The following is a 20248-nucleotide window of genomic DNA, read 5'->3' as shown; positions in this document are numbered from 1 at the left end:
AGCACATCTTCCTGGAAAAAAAAAACAAAACAACAAGATTGATCAGCTGTCTGCACATTTTGTCTTATTAGTTTGGAACAAGAAAAAATGAACAAATGGTCTATTTTTAAAAAATAGTACCTATGAGAAAGCTTGCGAATGACAGTCACATCAGCAAGAAGAAAGGGAGAGGGCTTTAATAAGTGTCCAAACCAGCCAGGAGAAAAATGGATGAACAAACATTAAGTTTCAACAAACTAACAATGACTAAAGTAAAAACGCTATCAATGTGAAAGAAGTCATCAGCACTGCATTTCACTATACAGAATTACCATTAAAAAGAGAACTACAAAATGCTGTTGTTTCCAATCATCTTAGAAAAATAACAAACAAACAAACCAACCAATGAAACAGAACAGCCCAAAAAATGTTCACCAGATAAACTCTTCTGCAGAACTTCTAATACACCCAGTACTTCACTGAAAATCTCTGAGAACAAAGTTCACTTTCTTTGTATGTGAAGAATCAAGTTACAATTCTTCCATCTTACATTCAATTGAAATTTTCTGTACCACAGTCATCCAACTGCCATACAATTTGTTGTGGGGTTTTCACAGTCTGTCTGTCCTGAGAAAGTCTAATCACATTCTCATGGTACAAAAAAGTGTTTCCAGCACAGATTAAGAACAGGATTACTCACATCAGGTGTGAAAGGCACAGTCTTTACCTTTTGATAATCTAGGACTAATTTAAATATATGTTCAAATTTTCTGTGTTTACAATATATAGCACTGAGTCATTCCCTTAAAATTCACTTGCCCTCTTTCCTCACCTCCCCTTTTTGTTGAAAAGCACTTAACACCCTGATGTGCAGGGTGACTGCTCAACTACAACACACAGAAAAGCTGAAATGAGATAGCAAAATGAATCTTCCCATTCTTCCATTCAATTATTTTCTGCAAGAAACTGACTGAGCCTGGTGAGAAGAAGTGACAAGAGGGTCTCAGATAGACCTTAATTTATTGCAGCCATGACAAACAGCCAAGCTGACATTACCTAGCAGGAAAAAAAAAATAAATAAATTAAAGGCTGATTCATCTCCATTCCTGGATACAGAGTTTGATGTAACAAATATGAATGTATGTTTCCATACAATTCCACCTTCATTCCTTCAGTTTGTTTTGTTTTTTTAAATAAAAGGATTGTAAATGTTCAGCACCATCTGCCTCTCAGGACCCCTGAGTCAGTCTTTCAGATCTCTGCAAATCTAAACTTTTCCTATGTAGTTGATCACCTAGACATGAGAGAATGGAAGAGGGAAAGAAAAAAAAAATAGAACTATGAATACCAAAGAAAAAAAGACAATGAAAAGGATCTGAGTTGTTTGGGTTATTTTGTTGTTGTGGTGGGTTTTTTGTTGTTGTTGTTTGGCTGGGGTTTTTTAATAGGTTTTGGTTGGAAAACTGCAGATCTGAAATTCTTCTGTTCCCTAGAAAGTGGTCAGCCATTGGATTCTTTGGCCCAGCTAACTGAAGCAGTCAAACCAACTTGTGACCAAATTGCCTCACCCAATCCAAACTGCTTACAATATACTTGGCTTCTGCTGTTAGTTCTGTGTTTGTTGTTCCAGGAAAGCTCTTGCAAAGGAACTGCTTTGCATTATTAAAAAAAAAAAAAAAAAGATACTAGCAAAACTGTATTTTTGTTACCACTGAGTCTTGTGGCATAGTTAGCCCTTCCATTGTTCAGCAATGGTAACTGATGAATACAGAAGACGACTTTCTACTTGTCACAGGTTTTTTTTTCAAACAGACGCATGTTGAGGGAGGAAAGAAAAATAGAGGAAAAAAAAAACAAAACTCTAACCTTTTCCCTCTGATGCCAATGCAGGTCATAGTTGCACAGTGTTCTGTATTGCCTTACACCTATATTACCTCAAGCAGCAAAAATCTGAGCTGTCCATCTCCTCTTTTGGAGGCTTATCATACTGGCACTGCTCAGCTGACAAATACACACATACACACATATACATACGGCATTACCAGTCAGAATTTTGCTTCCAGCAATTATATTAATTTAGATAAGGACAGACTTCCAAATATAAGTTCAATAAATTTACATTTGGCACAAATATCTCAGCACATCACAAAGAATCCACTGTGTGTTATCTGTTCTTTAATATTTAACATATTTAATATTTAATTCACTTTAACATTATAATCCCCGATTTGCCAAACAAATGCCTTCTTTGCTTAAGTCTTTACTGCTAAGGGTTGCCTTTGGCAATTCCAGATCCTGAAGGTAAGAGAGAGTCTGGAGAAAGGAAGAATTTCCCTTGGTTGAGGAGTATCTAGTTAGAGATCATTTAATGCGATACACACAGACCTATGGTCCCAGAGAGTTCCAACCATGAGTGCTGAGGAAGCTGTCAGGAGTGACTGCACAACCACTTTCTAATACTTCTGAAAGACCACAAAGAATGGGGGTGGTGCCTGAAGCCTGCAGGACGTCCAACGTCCCTCCATTCTTCAAAAAGGGCAAGAAGGACCCGGCAATAATAGAATCACCAAGGCTGAAAAAGATTTCTAAGATAATCTAGTCCAATCATTTACCTACCACCACCGTTTCATCACTTGTCCCTCAGTACAATGTGTAAAAGTTTTTTGAACACCTCCAGGGTTAGTGACTCAACCACCTCCCAGGGCAGCCCTTCTGACCACTCTCTTGGAGAATTTTCCCAATATCCAACCTGAACCTCCCCTGGCACAGCAGAAAGCCATCCTCTCTAGTCCCATCACTAGTTAAATGGGAGAAGAAGCCAACCTCCACCTTGCCAAATCTCCTTTCAGATAGCTGTAGAGAGGTATAAGGCCTCCCCTGAGCCTCCCCTTCTCTAGATCAAACAATCCCAGCTCTCTCAGCCGCTCCTCATAAGACTTGTGCTCCAGACCCCTCACCAGTTTCATTGCCCTTCTCTGGACACATTCCAGGACCTCCAAGTCTTTCTTGTAGTGAGAGGGTCAAAACTGAACACAGTACTCAAGGTATGGTTATGTTTCTCCATGTTAACCACCTTTACATTGTTATAAACTTACTACACTTTGTGTAATGACATTTAAAACATCCAGTACTCATATTCTGAGTTAGTGTTTGTGTACTGGTACCTCAGCAACTGCAATTTAAATATATGAGGTTCTGCCAACACTTTCAGCCATTGATACCAGAAGCTAACCCTTCATATTCAGTTACCTGAACTTTCCTGGAAGAGATACCTTCCATTCAGTCCAATTACTTCCTAGATACAGAAGGCCATGAAATAATAAGCATGTATATTTATTCTCTGAACTACAGTATTTTAATTGCAAGGCCTTAGTTTTATGAATAATTTAAAGAAATTCAACGGACATCTGTTTTGAGAAAAGTTTTTACCAGTATAAGAATCCCACTACACACTCTGCCAATCGTATAATCTTCAAATACTTCAGTAACAAAAAAATATATTTCTATCATAACTGCCCCCAAACCACCTCCAGGCGGTTTGAAATTGAATGCAAGAATGAAAAGAGGCATGTTGCAGAGTTTTCCCACCAAGTAAACCAGGCAGTAACATCTTACTCTTCTCCTATTTGAGTCAGAGTATTCTGGAAGAGGGAACAACAACAAGGAAAAAAAAAAAAAAAAAAAACTTTTAAAAAAGAGTTAAAGGTTTTTTTCAGAGGTAGAAACAATCTAAGAAAACATATTTAGGAAAAAAAAAAATCATTAGTATTATGACAAAATCAATCCACTTTAAATCACTAATCAATGCTGTTTCACACTCAATACACAGATTCAAGAATAAAGAGGGGGGTGTCGGAGGGATTTTGGTCTGCAAGTACTTAACAAGTATAAAGAACAGGGAAAATAAAAAACTGCTCAATGAAGTCATAACAAAAAAAAATGACCACCTTGTTAAAAAGAAGCGAGAAGAGGTCTCCCTCATGACACTTCTCTTAAATCACATTAAGATGAATGAGTTTGCACCATTTGATCTTGTTCCCTCACTACTGTGTTCCAGGAGAGGTTAATTCTGCTATGTCAACAGTAGGTATTGTTCTTAAAACAGGCACATAAACCCAAACCATAACTAACTACCAGATGAACCAAATCAGGGAAATCTCCATTTTAGTTTTTATCACTCATCAGGTTGGCTTCGTTTTTCATTTGTTTTTGGTTTTGTTTTTTAAAAAAGTCTCTTCTTCAGTGTTTCAAATTACAGTTTCCCCCATTACATCCTTATAACAAAGCTGAGGAAGTATGGGATAGATGAGTGGACAGTGAAGTGGGTCGAGAATTGGCTGACTAGCAGAGTGCAGAGGGTTGTCGTTGGCGTTGTCGTTGGCTGGAGGCCTGTAATTAGCGGCATCCCCTGGGGGTCTGTACTGGGTCCAGTCTTGTTCAGCATCTTCATCAATGACCTTGATGAGGGGATAGTGACCACCCTCAGCAAGTTTGCTGATGACACAAAGTTGGGAGGCTTGGCTGACACACCTGAAGGCTGTGTTGCCATTCAGCAAGACCTGGACAGGCTGGAGAGCTGGGCAGTAAGAAACCGGATGAGGTTTAACAAAAGCAAGTGTAGAGTCTTGCACCTGGGTAGAAATAATTGCATGCACCAGTACAGGCTGGGGAATGACCTGCTGGAGAGGAGCTCTGCTGAGAGGGACCTGGGCGTCCTGGTGGACGACAGGTTGGTCATGAGCCAGCAGTGTGCCCTTGTAGCCAAAAAGGCTAATGGCATTCTGAGGTGCATTAAAAAGAGCATGACCAGCAGGTCGAGGGAGGTGATCCTCCCCCTCTACTCTGCCCTGGTGAGGCCTCATCTGTAATACATCTGTAATACATCTGTAATCATCTGTAATACAGTTCTGGGCTCCCCAGTACAAAAAAGACGGATCTCTTAGAAAGAGTCCAGCAGAGAACCACAAAGATGGTGAAGGGCCTGGAGCATCTCCCTTATGAGTACAGACTTAGGGAACTGGGTCTGTTTAGCCCTGAGAAAAGAAGGCTGAGAGGGGACTTGATCCAGGTTTATAAATACTATAGTGTAAATATATAATATATATATTATTAGTATATATATAGTATTAGTATATATATATAATATATATTAGTATATATTATATATATTAGTATATATATAGTATTAGTATATATATATAATATATATTTATTAGTATATAAATACTATATACTATAGGAAGCTATAGTGGTGAGGCTGGTCTCTTTTCAGTAGTGTGTGGGGACAGGACTAGGGGTAATGGGATGAAACTACAGCATAGGAAGTTCCGCACAAATGTGCGCAAGAACTTCTTTATGGTGAGGGTGACGAGGTCCCTTCCAACCCCTACAATTCTGTGATTCTGTGAAAAGTTATGTGAAAGTTTCTTTCTGACAAATCGAAACACAACACAAGAATCACTGTGGCAATGCCTGTAGGTAGGTAGCTATAGAAGCTTTTGCTTCTTTCATTAGGAGAGTTAATGCAGAGCTGTGTCAGCATACATGTAAATCTAAGAATTGTACCTGTCCTTAGACAGTTAATTCTGTTCACTTCACTTAGCTTAGAAGGAAAAATGCTAACCCTGTAACTCCACTCTCCCTGCTTTCCTGATGAGTCCGTTCATCATTTTTCCACCTGGACACCTGGCTGTTGACAAATGCACACAGCATACCTTCCCTCCAGAGGAAAAAAAGGGAAATAGTAGCAAGTCCAAGCATTTACTATGCAAGCTTTTATAAAAATATTCTTCAAAATCCCTCAAATTAAGTCAACTCTTTAAAACAGCAAATATTTGAAAAAGCATTTAAAATTCAAAAACCAAAAGATCAGTATTGGCTAACATCTGTATACTGCCCATGCTTTGGGCAACCAACATATTTTGTACTGTATTTTTCAGCTTGTACTTGTCAGTTCTAAGGCCAGGAATTTTCAATCTGCCTGAGAACCTGACAAGCAGTTTCAGTTCTAAACTATATATATTTCATTTGTGAAGAGACCAATAGATTGGTTTTGAACAATACTCTACAATTAAAATTAATAACATTAAATAGGCTTTTTTTTTTTTTTTTTTTGCAAAAACTATCGGAAAGCATCTGCAGCTGGCCCTATTCACATCAGTATAGATGCACAATAAGCCAGTTGACCATTCTGACCAAGAAACTTTCAGAGATGCCAATTTAGCTTTCTCCACTTCTAAAGTGCTTAGATGGAACACCTCTATATTCTGTACTTTATCATTAGGCCAGTTCTGATGTCACCAGAACTCTCCATGACTCTGATCTGATATCACCCACTTCTGTCTTTTGGACACCAACGGTCAGGGAGCAAGCAAAAACAGAAAGCAGTGGACTATTCTACCTGTTAAAATGCTTACAAAAGATGATATCCAGCTTTACTAGTGAGAAAGCATTCCTAACACTTGTGTTTGCACTCTGCAACAAAAAGCAAGTTTGTGGGGCTTTTGTTCTTCATTGCTAGTTAGGCAACTCAACTTTGAACCATGTATAAGGTCACAAGCAACAAATGGAAGGCTACAACTTTTTGTGGGGGAAAAAAAATAATAATTAATATAACCATAAAGTAATGCATTTTGAAGCAGGCAGATGTGTGGGAAAGGCTTTTGAATCAGTAGGCACAAAAAACATATACAGCAATTAGCTACTGCTCCACATTTTGCTAATAACATTTAGTTTTTGCCAAGCAACTGTCAAACAGTCTTTCAGCTTTGCAAGAAGCAACGTTGTCTATAGTTCTCTAACCCATCCAAGTCCTACTGCTGCCAGCAATGTAGAAGAAAAAAAAACTCTAGGATTCCTAACATCTTTTCTTCTTGGGTTCAGCATTACTAGAGAGACATTAGATGTGTCTGATATGGTATAATATGGTATAAAAAGTCCTGGAAGCAATACTGGAAGACCTACACTTATGTGTTGCAGACTCAGGACCAACAGATTTGTTTTACTTTCTTGGGCCTAAGAGATGATAACCTGCAGCATAGAAAAGCAAGTAATATAGTATAAATAGTATAAAGGAATCTAATTTAAAAAATAAAAATAAAAATTTTTAAAAAAAAAAAGATTAAAAAAGCCTCTCAGCTTCAGCTATCTAAAGATCTAAAGCTATCTACTAAACATGGGCTGTTAGTATAAGTTAAGTAATAAATCAGCAATAAAAACATTCACTGTCAGAAATAAAAAGTTTATATTGCTTTTACAAAGCTAGGACTGTTCCCAAAGTATGAACTGATGTAAGAAAAATGAACAGCTAATCCATCTTTAGCGTGGATCAGGTCTGCTGCAGAAAGTGATTAAACTATGGTCTTATTATATTGCTATAAACCTGTACTGAGATAAAGCTTGAGCCAGTGCTGGCCTCCTGTGTTTCTGCTTTGAAATTAACATTAAAAGAACAACTATAGAATGAAACAATTGCTGAAGAGAATCACAGAATATTCCAAGTTGGAAGAGACACGCATGCAATGAGAAGGTCTTGATTCTTGGCTCCACACAGCACCACCATAAATTCAGGCCATGTTTCTGATAGTTGTGTTCAAATGCTTGAAGAACTCCATGCTCAGTGCCATGACCACTGCCCTGGAAAGCCTGTTCTAGGGTCTGACCACCCTATCACTGAAGAGCCTTTCAGCATCTCCCACCCTGAATTGCAGCTTCATGCCATTACTCTTAGTTCCAACAGTTTTCATTCAGTTAAACTTCACACAGGCAGACCAAATCAGAAGTGAAGTTGTATTTTAATTACAGCCCATCCTCTGGAGGGAGACCACCTATCATTTTCATTATTTTTTAAACACAGACAAAGTGCTTTGTTTTAAACATTGTATCCTACCTCATCTGACTTCAAGTCATAAGAGGGTCTTGTGTTTCTTTCCAGCCCTCTGCCACTCACTCCCATCTTTGCACTGCAGCTCTACAGCCTGTCACTTCAGCCCACAAACCCAACAGAAAATGACTTTTCCAGAGCTCAGAATGAGAAGTAGTTGGAAGGACTTAAAGTTGTTTCCTGTTGAATGAAGGTCCAGCTCACGCTGCTGTCACACGAAAAACAGCAGCAGATCACATAAAGAAGAACACAGCCATCTTTGAGTAGGAGGAAGAGGACAACATTTTTAATGGGGTACTGAGCTGCTCTGGAAGAACATATCTTTGGCCTTAGCTAAAGCACGATAAGATTTGTCATATGCAAATTCAGCTTGGTAGGTAAGCTCACAACCTGCATTTTTCACCAGGTATTTTGTTTTATAGATGTTTAAAAGGAATTATGTTTCTTTTTTCTATAAACTTTACACAGGAAATAACAGCATAGCTGCATTAGTAAGGACAGTATCAACAAGAACTCTTGTAATGATCCATTACCACTTAAAGCTTCTCAGGCACTCTGAGCTCAGAATAAGCACAGATACACTTCATATTTTTCCCTGAGAACTAAACTGCATTGGCAGCGTACTAGCAAATGAAAAATAAAACTCCTCTGGTTGCCTCAACTACTGCATTGAGACTAAAATAACCAGAAATGCCATATTATTTACGTTTTAGGAGCTGGCAACAGGGACATTACTAAATGGAATATTCACAAAGGCACTTCACTTACTGTGTGCTGTGTACAGCTCTTTGGCACCCTTTATGCAGTGAAGAGGCAAACTACAACTGCTAACTGCAGCAGTCATACTTCTCTGGAGGACTTAGTACAGTTCAGAGATGCCCACCAACCAGAATAAACATTATTAACTTTTCATTGAAACCTTTTTTCAGGACACAAATTAACTAAGGCCTGATAAAAGCACATTAATAGGAACTTACTGGAAGTCAAATGACTATAGCCATGCTAAAGGTGGAAAGCCTCACTTCATATTCCAGTCAACTTTAGTACACCACAAGCATGAAAATTTCAAGATGCACCCAAAGTCTCCAGTTTTTCATTGTTCCACAGCTAAAAGAGTTAAAAATTTAGAATGTAAACAAGATGAGAAGCAAAAACAGTTTAAGCTACATGGTTGTCAAACAACCAAGAATATTGTTACATTCCATACAAGTTACCAGGAGAGAAGTAAACTGCAAAATAACCCTACGAAGACTATTTGTGTATCAGATTACAGTTTTAAATAGTAAGCTTTCTAAGTAAGCTTTCCAGCCACTTGGGTGTCCTTAGTTATATGTCACCTGCTAGTGGACCCAACATGAAGGCCAAGTAGATGGTTTCCACTTCTGGAAATCATTTTTGAAAAGGAACTGGGTGAAGCATTCAATGCCAGACAAAGTTCACAGCATCCAAATCCTCATCAGCTGCTTCAAACTGGAACTCTGCAGCAGAATTCTGTGCACTGTGTTGCTGTTTATGGGCCTCAAACCCCTACCTATAGTTTGGAACACTACTTACTCTCATCATGATGAATATGCACTGCTTTATTTACACAGCAGAGGCTACTGCCAACTAAGTACCAACTACCTCAATAGTCCTCAGTTTGAGCAACACTAATGCCTTGCTGCCTCTCTAGTTGCAGAATACTTTATCAGTGAGCAACTGGGTTTGTTACTTTCACAAACAAGATGCAGCTCCATGTCTTTATAGATACATATTCAGATATGGCAGTGGCTTTAAAGCCTTAAATGCTTTAAACTAAGGAAAGAAGCTCTCCCAGCACTTGACATGACTACAAGCCAGGTAACAGTATCACAGAGAATACTTTTCTACATCACTCACCTAAGCAAGGCACTGGTTAACTCCACCAACACTCCTACGGCAAACCCATCTGGGCTGCTACACTGTAGAAAGATACTGCTTCCTAAGTATCACAGAATCACAATTATCAAGGTTGGAAAAGACCTAGAAGATCATCTAGTCCAACCATAGATCATCTAGTCCAACCATAGACTAGGTAGAGAACGTTGTTCTAAAAGCAAGTCACATAGATGCTCACATACCCAACGGTTGGGCTGCTGAATAACATCAAAACTTAAGGATTTCAGTGGCAATGAGAAATACGGACTGGAACATAAGGGTGAATTACTTCTAGGTTGGTGGACCTCCAGCACCACACATTATTCCTTCTGTCTGGAATGACCATTATGACAGAGGGAGCCCAAAGTCAGGGATTAAAATGATCTCAGCAGACATTTTAAAGGGATAGTCCAGAGATGATGGGAATGATATCTCTGCACATATCAAAGAACAGGAAGCGCGAATAACAAAAGTAGTGGAAATTTTAAGACCGAAGCATGATGGAGATGGCATAGAATAAGTGATGAATAAAGCCTCTTCCAAACTAAGCCATTCTAGGTATCAGACAGGCAGTGATGAGTAACTTCATTGTGAATGATCTATTTTGTTGACTCTTTTTGCTGTTACTGGGTTGGTTTGTGAGGTTTTTTTTCTATTCTTGCCCCTCCCTCCCTGTTTATTTTTCCTCCTTTTATTTTCTATTTAATTGTCTCATCCCATGAGTTTTCATTTTTCTTACTAGTTCCGTCCCCATCCCACTGCAGGGATGAAGTGAGCAAGCAGCTCTGCTGTGTCTAGCTGCTTGCTACTTTAAACTGTAACAGTCAGGTAACCCACAGAACTGTAGGGGCTGGAAGCAATCTCTAGAGATCATCAAGTCCTATCCCCCTGCAAAGCAGGCTCCCTACAGCAGGCTGCACAGGTAGACATCCAGGTGGGTCCTGAATATCTCCACAGAAAGAAAATCCACAACCTCCCTGGGCAGCCTGTTCCAGTGCTCCGTCACCCTCACTGTGAAGAAGTTCCTCCATATATTGGTGTAGAACTTTTTTTTAAAAAAACTTAATCAGATCCCCTACATAAATCAAAATATTTAACAGAAAATTGAGACAAATATGAGTAAGCTGCTGTGACCAGATGCATGTCAACATAGTGGAAGGTAACAGAACACTCAAAAAGTCATTATTTATGGTGACCCAGAGCTTTTTTTTTTTTTTTTTTTTTTTAAAGCATGATTGCCAACACATTTCTAGGATGTCTTCCCCAAGCAACTGAGAAAAAAATTCTACTATAACTTTCCAGTCTTCAAGCTTAGCTGCTCAGAACTGAATCATATTTGGGCTTTAATAATGAAGAAAGATTTTCAGAAGACAAGGGCATCATGCATATACTCATAACATGACTTCTTCCTAGTTTTTCAGACTTTGTCACTTAGACAACTTACTCTAGCTACAGGATAAATCTCCATGAATTTACTCTTCTGACTACTTAGCAATTAAGTCCTTTTTATTCTGCAGGTCTGATTACGTGCCTTTGCACTACGAGAACAAACACAGTTTCACAGAGCAAGTACAGTATTACGTATTCTTAAAGTAGACAGGGTCCTCATTAACTTCACTTCAATAAAAAGTTTCCTGAACTGTTTCCTTCTTGCTCCTTTGAGAAAACAGAAAAGCAATTTTCATTTACAACTTAGTTCCTGTTTTCTAAATACCCATTCAACTTTTTTTTTTTTTTTTTTTTTTTTTTTAATGGTAGAGATAAATGGCACCAAATTGTCAAATCACAGCTATTTTCTGTGCTACCTATACAAATAGGTCTGATTTCTGGCAAGCCATAAAACAATTATGGCTGAATTCCTTTAGCCCTTTGATATCCCAGCTTAACTACAGAACTTCAAAGCCATCTTGGGGAAATGCTAAAAACTAACTTCAAAAAGGCAGAAGGCAGATGAAACATCAATTCCTGGACATTCTAACAGGAACATATCAAAATCTTAACACTGGGATAAGTGTATTTGAAAGGAAAGTTGTTCAAATATTCTTCTGGCCCAGTAAGGAAATCCATACACCACATGATTTTCATGAGGCTTGCATGATCCCCATCAGTTAAAAACTACCTGCTGGGTTTAAAAAGATAAGTTCTCTGTTTCATTAAAGTACAATGAAATAATACCTGAACCGTAATCCATCTTTTTGAGCATATAAGCATCAACCACAGTTGATTATTCTTTTAATCCAAACAAGAAAACTAAGTTTCTTATCTCACATCAATACACTAAGCTGACTCAACTGCCACAGGGAATGGTCTACATATAGCAACAGTTTAAGTCAACGCTGTTTCACTGAAAGCAGAGATGGGGACAACTGGAGAAAGCTAAGGAAAAATACACCAGATGTGTTTTTGATTTACTAATATTAATTTTCAAGTTTGGAAGCCCATTTTCAAGTTTAAGTATTCTTATCACCTCTTCTGGTGTGGAAGAGAATGAAAGAAATGGGGAACAATTGTAAACTGTAACTGGAAACAGTGAAACTACCTAGCAGTGCAGCAGAAGATACTATTTCCAACTACCAGCATTACCAGCAACCAATGAGAAATACACTGGAATACATATAACACATACCTGAAAATTTCCACAGGCTTCCACTGGAAGACTAAGAACTTTCACCTGTTGTGAAAAAACCATACAAACTACTAGGTCAGAATGCACCTACACACCTGTCCCATCTTTTCCTCAACACTGAGTGAATTCATTGGCAAAACAGTTGCTACACAGAGTTAATACTATCCTAACAAAATAAGTAATTTTGGTTTTAATCCTTCCTTTGAAGAACAAACAAAAACCTGACCATCTCTAGCACAGAAACGAGTTGTTTCATAAGGTCTCCATGGAAATCAAAACAAAAGGAATAAACTGCAATCCATGCTTTTTCCTGATTTTTCCCCTCCACTCTTTTGAGGCACTTTTGAAGAAACAACTTCTCATGATCACACAGAGTTTCACCCAGTTTTTATGAAGTCGACTATTTTCAACTTCAGCAAGACAAGGAGTTGCCTGAGAACCACAGCTACATGATTAAAAGCTTTTGCATTTTGTCCTTACTCTACCACTAATTCACATTTAAGCTGGTGAGACACCACATTGCCTCTGTGGAAATATTTTATTGGAGAAATAGTTTAGAGAACAGTTACTTAAGATTAATGGAAAATATAACAGGCTGCACAAAATGTTTGAAAGGAGATAACCTGGTCTGGAAAGCAGGAGGAGGAAAGTGAAGTAAGTCATACCTTCGGTGCCCCGTTGTAGGCCAGTCTTTATTTGTTTCACTGTTTTTCATACAAATGTATAGATTCCAGTTTTTCTTTCACTCAATAGTATTATTTTCAAATAAGTCATGTGCCAGAAATTTTCTGCAGAGTTTAGATTAAGTGACTGATGCCTGAAGGCAAACACACTGATCTAATCACTGCATTAAATTCCAAAACACTTACGGTTTAAGTCAGAAAAAAAATAGAAGCTTAACAGCCTAACACTACAATACATACAAACACATTTATGGATTATATTGCAACCATACAGCTAAACCTTAACATTTACATATTGAATGCATAATGTAAAAGACATACAAAAAGTAGTGATCAAGACTTTGATAAGAGAAGTTATTGTTAACTAGACTCCAGGTCAGAACACAAAGGAAGAAACTAAAACCAAAATGTAAAATTTTCAGTAGTCTAGATACAAACTGACAGATTCAAATCCTTCCTAAACACACAAAATAGAAGCCAAAAGCTTTTACACATTTCACCTGAAGTTGACAATCTGGACTGAATATACAAAATATCAATACACAAGTATTTTGTTACTCCAGTTTCAGTAAACTTGCAGTTCAGCCATTAACAAAGAAAACTAGCACCAGGAGAGGAGTACAACCAACCAACTTTTGTTACAAAACTTGCAGTCTGCAGTTGTTTATAATACCATTTTTCCACGTTTATAATACCAAAATTTCAAGTAAGTAACCTAACGCAGTTCTGCTCCATAGAAACCAGATTGTTTTCATTTCATTTCCAGGCAGTGGAAAGGGTAACAAAAACAAAATCATCACACAGTTTATTTGACAATCTTACTGTCAAATTTTAATTTTTACTCCTGTGTACCTTCAATAGAGACATCCAGTTTGTTTGGAAATAATTTTGCAAGTAAAAATTAAACTTCCCATTCTGTACCCTAAAATGTGCTCAACATTTAACAACAACAACAACAAAAAAAAAAAAAAAAAAAAAAAGGCCTGAAGTAAATTCCAAAATAATTGATGACTAACACTTCTAGAACAGACTTAGAATTTCTGAGTGCAGCATCTCACAAATACTTTCAGGTTTCCCAAAGCAGAGGCATTTAAACACAGTAGGTGTAACAACTTAAACTGCTGGACAGCTACAGAATCCACTCAAAAATGTGGTCAGTATTTGTCAGAAGTGTCCATACGTTTGTGTTTACAGTGGGTTTCTGAAATTCATCATCACAGCAAAATTGTTTGGTCCCTGCTTGTCTGAGCAGCAAAACTGCAGTAATCTGATTCATATAGAATATCATTACCAGAAGCTCCCTGCAAAAGCATCAAGATCACAGGTCACTGTAGCTTCCCTGGAGTTATTTCTGACCTCCTGGGGTATCTTGAAGTAAAACCTGCTTCCTGCTAAGGCAAATGAGATCCACTGCTATCTGTACTGCATTAATGATGGACTCTCATGTCCGCCCACTCAGTAGAAGAGAGGTGCTATGACAGCTCAGCAATGCCCGCAGAAGGTATACTGCTGCCGGGCTACTTTATTTGACTTATATTCAGGGGTTGCTCTTAGTGTATTTACACATGACTGCCAAAGGTCCCCAAAGAACTGGCAGAGAGTCACTTTTCAGTGATGTAAACGCAAACACCTTGCACCATTTGTTAGAGCCAGCTACAGGTAGTTTCCCATTTAAAATAGCATGCAGTTATGGAAGCACTACGGGAAGACTTGCTCTAAAGAATATTAGAAGCCAGTCACCTGATAAGAAAGGATGCTAGTTCAGTAAATAGAAAGGCTGCTGTAACAGTGTTGACTTCTCATACTTACAAATAGGAGACAGACAAGGCTAATCCCACAAGACAGAACACATTTAGATGTTCTAGTTGTATTTTTATTAAGAAAGGAAGTGCACTGGTTCTCAAATAAAGTCCAGCCTTAGATGAAAAAATCCTTGGACTGAGAAGCCAAACTCCCTAGAGGATCTTTATTCTTCAGACAATAAGGACAGCCATTGTACTATTCTACTGTTGCTTCTGTTAGCCCAGCTCAAACAAGTTACTGAGCAGATTGCAAGTTACAGGTAAAATCGTTTTTGCTGAGGAGACATCACAGCAATGTTTTGCAGAACTGGGATAATACCTGGCTCAATGTAAAGGTGCAAATTTATGAAAGTTGTACTTTTTGTTCTGAAGCATTTGCTGGGTTCAAGTGGGATCCTTCATTACATACAGATTCACAGAAACCATAGCCTTTAAAAAGATATTCTATAGCAATGAGTAACAGCCAGCAAAGAATTAGTAATTTGATTGTCAGAAGGATTTAAAAATTATAATCATACATGACTTGTATCACATATGGGAACAGACTACTACAGCTAAGGAAGGCAAAACTATAACAGAAGCAGCATCAAAGCATATCAGTAATCTTCACATACTACAGAATTCATGAGATTTTCTGCCACTGAGGTAGCACACAAATTTCCTTCAAGACTGGATTTTTAAACAAAACATTAAGTGAAACAGTATGTTTGTAAAAAAACCTTTTGTTCAAATGCTGTACATGCTTGTTACTTTCCAGATATTACTAGTGTCATTAGATTATGTCTTTATTTCTTGACATCATTTATTTTTGAGATGACTGAAATGTCTCTGGTTTGAATTATTGTACTGCTTTGATACAAGCAAAGGATTAATTACTATAACAGTGCTCCCATCCTCTGGTCAACCCCCCAACTAAGGCAGTGACTTACACCACCAATACTTTCAGTGTTTAGTTTTCAAGCATGTGAAAGCCCTCCCTCAAAATCCATGTGCAAGACTAGCACAAATTTACCTGCTGGCAGCAGACATGCAGTTCTCCCTTGTTTCCCCCAGCATCATGCAGTCAGCCTTGAGTGCAGTGATCTCACAGGCAGGAACAAGCAGAACAATCACAAGTACTGAGACTACAGCAAGCGTGCACACACCGTGCACATATTCTGAACACCAGTAGTGTCTCAAATGCCTGGGTAGCCTTCTGATAATAAAAGTCATCAGCTGTTTGTTGGCTGAAAACAGCTAGATGCTAGATTTCACTAAAAGCAACAAAATTGTGCATATTATTGCCTGCTTATTTCCTTAAGTTCACTCCCCAGAATACGGCAGTGATTGCTTAAAATTACAAGAGTATGCTGTTCACTTTAAAGGTGCTTTTCAGCAAAACATGATGTCAGTGCTATGACCACTCTGCAACAGCCATTCTTGTAAGAGAATTTTATCAAGTGCTTCAGTAAAACACTAACCTGGAGCTTACTTTACATAAGACTCAATGTGCATTCTGCTAAGTTTCAGTCCACTACTGAATACCAAGATTTACCTACATAAGAGGATAACACTAAGCAAAATTCCCCAGTAAGACTTTACCCTCTTACAACAGAAAGGCTCCTCTAAGTTACCACAAACATTTTCAGATCTGCCCCACTTCCCACACGTGGTGGAAAGCTCCAGAGTTCCCAGCCTCCAGCACACGTTACTGGAGTCATTCTGTCTCATTATAATCTCAACATTAATCCTTTCTGGATTACTTGTCCTTTAAAGTTAGCAAGTGAAAGGTAAAGCCTCCCTCTAAATATACACAGAAGTAGTGTTCAGTTTCCCTTACGAGTCTACCAACACAAAGCACCTCATCTAAAAGCTCCTGTTTCAAGTGATATGCTACGTTCATAACAGTTCTGTTCAGTCACTGACGTGAGGCAGCAGGCAGGCTGCAGTGCCACAGCAGGCATGATCCAGCAGCAACAGCAGAGGCCAGAGCTCCCCTGAGCAGACCCTTCTGCACCAGTACAATGTGCAGGGGTGGCAGCACAAGCTGGCTGATGAAATAAACTTACCAATAATTGCCTGAGCCTGCTAGCAACAGACTTATCTGCTAACATGGCCTAAAAAAGCAACACGGTACAATTAAAAAAATGGCACCCCAAAATAAAGCAAAGGTGGTGGTGCTGTTTTGGTTTTGTTTTGTTTTTAAGAAGTTTTAATCATAAACGTTATGTTTTTGAAGCCTTTAATAAATTACAGTACTAATATTTTAGCTGTGTCTTCTGATTGTAGGCAGTAAGAGGCACTTAGAATTAATTTCCCACACAGAGAGTTAAATACAAATATTTCAAATACCACTCTGCTCTTCCTCCCCTTCATGAACAAGAAACCACAATGAAAAGCTATGAGAAAAACAAACAAACAAATAACATTTTCCATGAGAAGCCAAGTGTTTCCTTATCCTGCTGTAAAAACATAATTTTCATGCAAATGTACGCAAGTGCCAGAATTTGACTGTTACTTTGTTCTCATGCATCCATTAACCACTGCTGGTGGTAAAGAAGTAGAACACTTACAAACTGAACCTTAAACATACAGATGTCCGCTATAAGAACTTAACAAAAATGTAGCAGCCTACAGATTGGCTTAACCTTTTATGAATTGATCTGCACTTCTCCTTTCTATTCAGAGCATTATCAGCTATGTTTATGTATATTTTTAGTCTTATCCACAGATTCCAAAACAACAAAGAACACAGTAACTCCCTAGCACTTGATTCCAAAACCTAAATCAAAAACAAAACAACCTCAAATCTCTAATCACAGTGCACGTGATTGTTAAAAAGAACAGTCTCCGTACCCTTAACAGTACCATGAAAAGTAATTGACCAAATTAAACATCTTGCAAGCCACTAGCACAGAATGGGGGAAAAAAAGAAAAAAGAAAAAACTGTATCTGGAGCTCATTTTATCTAACCTGTAATAATAAATAGATGGATATTAAAAATAAACAAAACTTTGCCCCACTTTAATTTTCCCAAGGATATAAACTGCACAGCAGTAGACAGACTAACAACAACAAACAGCAAACCCAGCTGTTTTCATTCTCTGAAGTAAATGCTAATAAGTTTAACTGTCTACTGATTTAACAACATTGAGATCTCCCCCTTCCTCTTATGAAGATGCAATGCATATAACCTTACACAGAGCATCCTTGTTCTCCACATTCCTTTCAAAAGAATACTGCTCCACAGCAATCCAATTTGTTGAGCCTGAATGTTCTGAAACTGCTCTTCATTTCTTACCTCATCACTAAAACTTAGAGGTGTTAAAGAGTATCAATGTTATAACTTAAGAGACCTAGCCACAACTTCCTCAACTAAAAACACTGTATTAACCATGAAATGCTATTTAAAACTAAGTTGACACAAGACAAATTCCAGAGGCCTTCACTAGTAACCTAGGCTGATTTCTTAAGGATTATGAAATCAAGTCAGAACAGATACAGGTCAGCATCCTCCCCTGCAGGAACATGCTCTATGGGAATTAAAAATATCTAACACAAACTAGGCATCCTATTCAGGAAAGTGAAAATAAAAGCCACAAAACACTCAATTCAACCACAATTGAAAACCTGAAAACAACAGTTAAAAAAGTGTAACTTAGTGATGCTTGGGAATACTGCTGGTCTTGTTACTCACATGTACTGTTACACTGACATACTGCAGACTGTCTGTATGTACAGACCACCACACTTCAGTCTCACATTTAAACTTCAGTTGAACTGAACGCAATGAAAGTCACCCCAGACAGCACATCACCACTTCTGAAAACAGGAGCCAAATATATGTAGTAGACTTTAAAGTGGAAGAAAAGAGATCACCACATCTGCTTGCTTAGAAAACAGATGTATACTATTCAACCTAGGAATCGAGTCTATTACATTGTATACTTCCAAATAAAGCATCAACATTGAACTTCAGCATGTTTGGAGACTTACTGGAGAAGTAAATTACTTCTTAGGACAAGGTTTTCCTAGAGAAGTAGCATCTTATTGTCAGTGCTGCCAGTACTCAGTGATGGCACTTGTGTAATGATGAGCCTTGAGAGTTTCAGTACATTCAATTGCTTCTCATTCTCTTTGAGAAAGAACACTGTGAAATGTTCTTGTAATTTACACTAGGCTGAATTAGAAACTGCACTTGAAAACACCAATATACCCTCAAAGCCCTTCAGCCTCTCATTAAAGCAGCAGCTATATTACATCTCAAGAGTTTCCTGTTAAACAAACAGAACTGTCCACTAGACATCAGAAGTTCCATCTAGCTGCAGCTGAAATCCACTGATAAGCAAATCCTCAGCCAACAATGCTTTTGAAGTTAAAACAGCAATGTCTGCCATGATGTTGCAGTATCAAACCTGGTACTGTATCAAAAGCGTACCTGTAAGACTGACAGAAAAAGAAATTCCCACTTAATCACACCTGGAGGGCTAGGCTTATGTGAAACACAGGAGGAAGAAAAAAGCCTCTGGGGAACAAAAAATAAAAGAGCTACAATTAACTTAAGTTCTTAGGTTATTTAGGCACACTCCTGCTAAAATTTCCATCAGATAACACACAACAGAGAAGGTCAAAAACAGAAATGTAGATTTTCTAAAGAACGTTATGGCAGAATAATAAGCAGTTCCACTTCCGTCACTCAACTCAAGATGGTCTTGTGGCATGATGTGATGTAGTAACTATTGTTGCTCCCACGACCATAAAGAAAAGCAGCACCTTCCACATTCTAAGCTACAGCTTTCCAGTGTCCAAACCTGCATTTTCACACTGTTATTAGCTTAGAAGTATTAGCTCACCTCTTTTTCAAATAGATCGTCAAGATGTACCACTAATTAAAAAGAACTTAACCACTGAGACTATACCAGTTCTAATGACATGTACTTAAAACAAAGCATTGAAGGATATTAAAAGATGCTTTCCCTTACTAAGTGAAATGCTGCAAGATGAATAGTGAATCAAACTGCTGTTGCAGAGCACCAAAATCCACTAGATAAGAAAAGGAATAAAGTATTTCTAAATTGCTTGGATCCTGAAGAAATTAGAGCTATTGTCGGAGAAGACCAACAACTCCTCTTTTCCAGACAGCTTGCTAGTTGGACCAAAGGTAACCATAATCCAGTGGCAAATATCGCTCCACAGACATGCTTTAGTCTTGGGTCAAAGCACAGGGAACCAGGAAATCAAGGAGAACAACTTGCATGCTCCTCTGAGTAAAGACAAACCAAAGCACTTGGTCACTATAAGGTAAACAACAGAAAACAAAGAAACCACTGCCAAGCTCAAGTTTTTAAGGTAAGACACAATGAAGGATGAATGAAACTCCATTAGGTCACACACAATGTGT

General features: G+C 38.2%; 1 protein-coding gene across 6 annotated transcripts in view; it reads right to left on the bottom strand.

The window, feature by feature from the left end:
• MLLT3 (MLLT3 super elongation complex subunit) overlaps nt 1-20248 on the bottom strand; it is a 107912-nt gene that overhangs the window by 84385 nt on the left and 3279 nt on the right. The window contains exon 1 of one of the 6 annotated variants that reach the window (XM_085530256.1): nt 12384-12423. The exons of the other annotated variants lie outside the window; for them this stretch is intronic. The gene's annotated coding sequence lies outside the window, so the exon portion shown is untranslated. Of the gene's footprint in view, nt 1-12383; nt 12424-20248 lie in introns of those variants that run through there. 6 annotated transcript variants of the gene reach the window in all.

This window comes from Coturnix japonica, chromosome Z (genome assembly GCF_054131305.1).
Source record: "Coturnix japonica strain WE chromosome Z, WE-NBRP24, whole genome shotgun sequence".
Lineage (NCBI taxonomy): Eukaryota > Metazoa > Chordata > Aves > Galliformes > Phasianidae > Coturnix > Coturnix japonica.
This window is presented reverse-complemented; position numbering and strand designations above follow the sequence as displayed.